This window comes from Geospiza fortis, unplaced genomic scaffold (assembly GCF_000277835.1).
Source record: "Geospiza fortis unplaced genomic scaffold, GeoFor_1.0 scaffold104, whole genome shotgun sequence".
Classification (NCBI taxonomy): domain Eukaryota; kingdom Metazoa; phylum Chordata; class Aves; order Passeriformes; family Thraupidae; genus Geospiza; species Geospiza fortis.
The window spans coordinates 814,203-821,084 of NW_005054325.1; the positions used below are offsets into that span (position 1 = coordinate 814,203).

General features: G+C 47.0%; 1 long non-coding RNA gene across 1 annotated transcript; it reads left to right on the forward strand.

Moving 5' to 3' along the window:
- The first annotated feature begins 406 nt into the window (after positions 1 to 406).
- On the forward strand, positions 407 to 5,575 carry LOC115947864. The gene is made up of 3 exons (XR_004081713.1): positions 407 to 498; positions 1,307 to 1,445; positions 5,515 to 5,575. It is a non-coding gene; the product is annotated as an uncharacterized LOC115947864 (long non-coding RNA).
- Positions 5,576 to 6,882: the final 1,307 nt, after the last annotated feature.

Genomic DNA, 6,882 nt, shown 5'->3' on the forward strand with positions numbered 1-6,882 from the left:
CCAGGCTGTCCAGAAGATGCCCATGGGAGTTCTCTTGCCTGGCGAGTACAAGGGCATCGGTGGGAAAGGGTGTCAGCTGGGAGTGAGAAGCCCTAACACGGCAACTGCAAAGCTGGAACCTCTCCTTGGGAAGAAGTGCAGTTTTCTGTCATGTTTCACAAAGCAGAAGAGAACAGCAGGTAAGAATTGAATGGCAGATTTGGGGAGCAAGGAGTGACACCTGGCAACCTGGCAGTGCAGAAAAAGTCTTGTTAAATTCCTTGGCATAAATGTCCTGCTGAGATGTTATGCCATACAGCATCAAAAAGCAAGTTGTTGGGGGGTAATGCCTGCTCTGTCCACCTCTCTAATCCCGGGGATATTTCCCTCAAACTGAGTTTTCTCTCCAGGTTGATGTTTCCACACGAGCCCTGATTATCATGGATGTCCCTATTTTATGTACAACACTCCCCAGCACACAGTCCCTGTTTCCCCAGACCAATTCTTCTGTAGCTGCTGGTAAGGATATCATGTTATTCATTAAACCTTTTATTAGCATGCTGCTGTCTAACATTTCATTGTCTAACAGAACCCACTGCGTTAATGGTCACAGAGTGTAATGCTGAATGTGCTCGCTGGGAAATAACACACATAACACAGGCAGGGGGGCAATTGATTGGACAGTTTCATCTCATGGTTTATTCCCCTGCTGCCACTGGCAAGTCAATATCATTGAGTGAATATGCCAAAGCAGTATCTTGTGAGAAAACCTGTCTTTGGTGGGATTTAAAGTGATAAGAAGTAAAGAGAATGTTAAAAGTAAAACAATACTTATATAAAACTCTGTCAGACCTGAATTAGTCCCACCAGGTTTGTAAGTAGATCTTGGTTTCAGGCAGCACATTCCTACAGTAGCACCAAGCACCTTCAAGCTTCATTTGCTGGATGAATTAAAATGCAGTGACCTTTCAATGCTTTCTCTAGATAAGCCTGAATCAGAATCCCAAACCCAAACACCCCCAAGTGCTGGGGACACTTGGATCTTACAGACAGATTATCAAGGTAGTTGGGGATAAATTTAGATGTTTGTGGACGAGGGAAATCTTCCAGTGCATTACAGCCTGCACAATTTTAACATCTGCATGGAATAAGAGTGCGTGAAAGGAGGGGAGCATGACTGACTGAGACAGAAGAGGAGGAATAGGTGAATGTGAGCAAGGGATAAGTTTTCCAGGCACTGGGAAGAGGAGTTTTTGTGGGGCACTGTGTGTGCCCAACAGCATCACTTCTGCAGTCCCGTTTTCTCTTCTTGGCTTTGTGCTACTAGGGAGAACATGGAAAGCTGGAAGCAAAACCCAAAAGGCTCACGATTAAAGGTGTGTCTGCTACAAAATCCTGAGAGATAAGAGCACAAAGGATTGACGTGTTTGTGACACTCTTGGCATCTGAGGAGTACCAGCAGCAAGGTTAGTGAAAGCTGGCAAAGCTGACCCCTAAGAACTGTTGCTCAGATATTGGAAGGAAAAGCTTCCTTGGCTATCAGTTTGCTGGATGTTACTCCAGCAAAATATTACTCTAAGGAAAAGGCTAATGTTGCTAGTGTGGATATAACTAAATATCAAGATCTTTATTACAAGACAATTCCAAGCAGGAAAAGTGGGAAAATCTATTGTGTGCCTTATAGCAACCATGTTTGTATGAATATTCCTACAATGATCATGGCCTTTATGTGCTAAAGGACACAGAATCTGGTGACTTTCAAAGGACTGAATTTTACGTTGGGCAGCACCACTCCTTTCACCAAAGCAATAGGAAGGACAAGGACAAACACTCCTTTTAGTTCTGTTGTTTCTTGGCACTGAAGTGGAAAGAAGTAACACAGTTTTATCCCTTTTCCTTTTATACTCTGACAGGGCATGATGGGACGTGCTGCCACACTTGAATATGAGAGTCAGGTGCTCTCCGAAGGTGTGGCAAGGACATCTTGAATCTGCTGAAATTAGTGGGATGGCAACCTTGGGCTTGTTGGAAATGCAAAAGTGCCATGCACTGTGTGTAAGTTGTGACAGGTACTACAGGCCTGAGTGACTCATACCTGGATCCTATCCAGTGCTGGGCAGCTCCATCTTTGAGGTAACCACTGCCCAAATATCCCAGAGAAACCCCTTCCCACAGCAGGAAAGGCACACACTGAACACCTCTGCCAACCCTTGCAGTCAGCTGAGAGGAGCTGAAGTGGCACAGGGAGCTCAGAGCTGCTCAGGAGGATGGTCTGCAGCCATGCTACTCAGTCGAGATTTTCATAATTATTCTAATTTATAATTGAAAACCTTTTCATTTTCTAACAAGCAGTGAAGATGTGTGGTGAAAACCAAGAGAAGATGTTTTACAAAGAAAAAGAAAGCTTTGCAGTGAACCATGAAGCATGTTTTGGGGATCCCTGGTGAGTGCATGCTGCTTCAGGGACCTGACCAGACACCCACAGGCCCTGCTGCAGCATCCACAGGGCACTCCCCATTCCACACCCACATCTGTGAGACACAGAATCAAAACCCAGTCAGAATCCATGGCCGGACACAAGGTTTGCAGTGCTGGGTACAGCAGCAGCACAGCTGAATGCCTGGAAAGGCCCCTGTGATGTTAGAATGAAATGTGCAGCAGAGCATCCATGAAGGAGGGTCCATGTGGGGACAGCTGGGCAGGCGGGTGCCCACATGTCACAGCAGTGACAGACCCTGTGCCAGACAACAAAACCCTTCCTGCAGCACGAAGTGACCCCTGCAGTGATGGTGGAGAAATGAGTCAGCTCATGGCTCCTCTGGCACTCAAAGCCCTTGCAAAGGGGGGCAAAACGAAGGGGCATGAAGCCCAGCAGGAACCCCTCCCCAGTGGAGGGATGCATGGAGCATGGGTGAAGGTGTCCACTTAGCAAGGAGGGGCTCCCACTCATGAAGGCTTTTCCTGTAGGAGACTCAAGTCCATGCCTGGGCTCACAGGCGTTGTGATTCTTAGTGAAAAAGTGGCTAGAGAAAACAGAATAAAATTCAAATCAATTATGCTGTTCAAAGTCAGTCTCTAAATTAATCCAATTATGCAGCAGCAATCTTTGCTTAATGCCCAGAAGCTAGAAATGATGGTTAGAGCAGTCGTTGGGGAAATCAGTTGATAATGACAATAACCAACAATGGAAGATGCTATTCTGAAAGTAAAGTGGTATGTGGCGGGGGGGGGAGGGCAGAGAAAATACTCTGTTATTCAACCTTCACTCAAAGTATATTGCTTAGCTATTACAGGATAATGCACCACAGCTAACCAAGCACAGTACTGCCTCCAGGTCTCAGCAAGGAAGAAGTTGAAACTTGCTTATCGTTCTTTGCTAAGGAAAGCTCCCAGCACTGTTATTATGGAAGTACAGCTCTTAATAAACATTGCACAGCCGTGTTCTGGAACAGTTTGCCCACACAATGTCTCTGCCTCTGTCAGGCAGGCTGCTGAAAGCCTATTTTTATATTTTCAAAATTTATTCTTCAAATCAACTTGGTGCAGAAGCTCAGCTTCAGGACCTTGATGTTTTTCATAGAATGATAGAATAGTCTGAGTTGGAAGGGACCTTGGAAGCCCATCTAGTGTAATACCCTCCCTGAATTAAGCAGGGATGTCTTCAGCTAGACCAGGTTGCTCAGAGCCCTGCTCAGCCTGGCCAGGATACTCATTCCCCCAGGATGCGACATCCACAGCTTCTCTGGGCAACCTGGTCCAGTGTTTCGCCTCTCTCTCCATAAGAAATTTTTTCCTTATATCTAGTCTGAATTTACCCCTTATAGTTTACAACCACTACCCTTTGTTCTATCCTTCAGGCCCTGCTAAAAAGTCTGTTCTCACCTCTTTTATGAGCCCCCTTTAAGTACTGAAAGGCTGCAATGAGGTCTCCTTGAACCCTTCCCTTCTCCAGGCTGAACAATCCCAGCTCTCTGAGTCTGTCTTCACAGGAGAGATGCTCCATACTTGTGGCACTCCTCTGGACTTGCTCCAACAGGTGCTGAGGAGTCCAGAGCTGGATGCATCACTCCAGGTGGGCTCTCACCAGAGCAGAGCAGAAGGGCAGAATCCCTTTCCTTGCCCTGCTGCCCACACTGTTTTTGATGCAGCCCAGGACACGATTTGTTTTCTAGATGGCAAGTGCACATTGCTGCTGTCCATCTCCATGCCCCGGCCTTGCTGGTGCTGGGGTTTGCCCTCACACAGGTGCAGCATCTCGCACAATTTTTAACATGGGTGGCCACGCTGGCCTTCTAGCTTAAAGCATGAAAAGACAGAGGAGGAGCAGATGCAAACAGGAATGTAGTCTTGTTCTAATCAGTCAGTCTGTGGGTACACAGGCAGCCAGCTGAACCTGGGCCTCTTGAAAGCACCAATGAAGAACTGCATGTTGATAGTTTCAAGATGGGACATTAGAAATATTTTAAAACATTTGGACCAAAATGCCAAGATAATGGGAAGAAAATAGCAAGTGGAAATTCTACTGATTGCCCTAGATGATTTTCACTCAGTGCTTGCATCTCAGGTAGTCTTTATGGGGGCAAAAATTGTCTGAAACAAAGGATACTCATGAGTTTTGTGAGGGACTGGTGTTTACGCCACTGCATTGAAGTCATTGGCATGTGGCATGATTTGCGTCCCTCTCAGCCCAAATATTCTGAATCTTGGTCTAGCTTTCTTGTTTTGTAAGATACTTCATAACAAGATTTCATCTTTGAGCTGTAGCTCCTCTCTTCAAACTGCATCATTCAGATCCTCTCTGCTGGAAAACAGATGCACCCTCCTGTGCCCAATCTCACACATCAGAACATAAAGAATATATTTATAAGATATTCAACTCTGAAAATGCTTGCATGTAATTTCTGAGGCAGTATCCTTGTTAACATTGGAAAAATCTGTTCCCAATATTGCAGCCCACATGCTCTCAGAAAACATTTCTTTGAGCTGTGTCAGAATTTCACAAAAGATTTGAAGGAGTCTCATTTCAACTCAGTGGGAAAATCTTGTATTGTTTACCGCATGACACCTCGTTGCCTCAAGACTACTATTATTATTCATAGCCCCTCACATTCAAAATTGCATGTAAACCCCCATGAAGCTGTAAGCTTAGCTTAAAAATCACCAGGTATACTTGTGGCTGAGCTGCTGAGCTTTTTCACAGTGCAGCCAGGATAGGATTTCAAAGTTTGCTTCACAGCCTGAAGGAGTAGAGAAGAGTATTCACATTTTTCTAAAGTGCAAATTGAAATTCCTGTAGTTCACAGACTCCACTGTTTTAAGTGGAAAGAGAGTTGGTAGCAGCCAGTAGCAGAAGTGTGTCACAAGAGTGCTGCAGCAATATCTACAGATACAAAGGTATTAAATGATAATGATTAGCTAAACATCTCCCAAGAAAGCCAAGTGAAAATCGTAGCATGAGAGCTACAAGCAGTGAGCCTTCAGTGTCGTGTTAGGAAACCTGCACAATGAAGTCAGTTTTTCCTTTGTCCTCTCTAGGTTTCCAAATACTTCCACAATGACCCAGAAGAGGATCCTGAATTAGTGTTAAATTCTTACTTCTGACCTGAAAAGTGGTCCATAATAGCTTCCAGAGATGCCAGAGAGCACTTCCTCAGCCCCTGTGAGCTTCTTGGAGGGCTCCAGGGTTTCCATCAAGGGAGACACAGCAGTTTCCACCACATAGGAGCTGCTGGTCTGGGAGCTCCATGGTGTCCCACAGCCCTTTGCAGCACAAAGGCACCAAGCAACGGAGGATCCAAGAAAAGCAACACATTTTGTGCCCCTAATACAATGACCTGGATCCCAGATGAGGCTGCTGGGGGATGGAGCTCATGCTGACTGTGTGGACCTGCTTCATCCAAACCCAGGCAGAGACCTGCACACAGGGGCTGTCGCATGGAATTATAGAATAGTTTAGTTTGGAAGAGACCTCTTAGCTCATTGAACCTGCTAACCCAGCACTGCCAAGTCCACCACTGAACAGTGTTTCCTGGTGCCTTTTGAACAGTTCTCTCTGGACAACCTGTTCCAATGCATGACCATCCTTTTTGTAAAGAATTTTTTCCTAAGATCCAAGTAAACCTCTTCTGGCACAACTTGAAGTACATTCCTCTTGTCATATCCCTTGCTCCTTGGGAAAAGAAACCATTATCCCCCCCCCCCGGCTACACCCTCCTTTCAGGCAGTTGTAAGGAGTGATAAGGTCTCCCCTGAACCTCCTCTTCTCCCGACTAAATAATCCCAGCTCCCTCAGCCACTACTCATTGGACTTGTCCTCTGGACCCTTCACCAGATTCACTGCCCTTCTCTGGACACTCTCCAGCACCTCAGTGACTACGTTGTGGTGAGGGGCCCGAAATGTCCTGCTCCGGGCTGCTCCAGGACAGCTGCAGTCCGAGGCAGGCGAGCTGCAGCGGAGTTGCAATCCGTCCCTCTCCAGCACGGACAGCGTTTTTGTTATTTGCTCTCTGAAAGCAGCGGCTGTTTCCGTGCTGCCACTCGTGTCCCAGCCTGTGCTGCACCACAGCAAAGCACCGTGGCCAGGGCTGCGTTTGAGCACCGCGCATTTTGGGGCAGCAGCGGCTGCAGGCAGCCCCGCCACAGAGCGCTCGGGCTCCCCTCACAGCAGCCCGGCGGGCCGGGGGAGGCCGCGCTGTGTCTGCCTGGAGAGCTCGGCTGGGACAGGGACGTGGCACAGAGGCAAGAGAAATCCATTAACCCTGGGGAGGCAGGGAGCAGCTGAAGGCTGCAGGCAGTGCCGTAATGAGGTAAACGATATAAACTGGGGATCAAACAGGAATTACTCACGGACTTGTTCCTCAGCACTTCCACTGCGGCTCTTAGTGCTTCTGCCTCACGGATGTC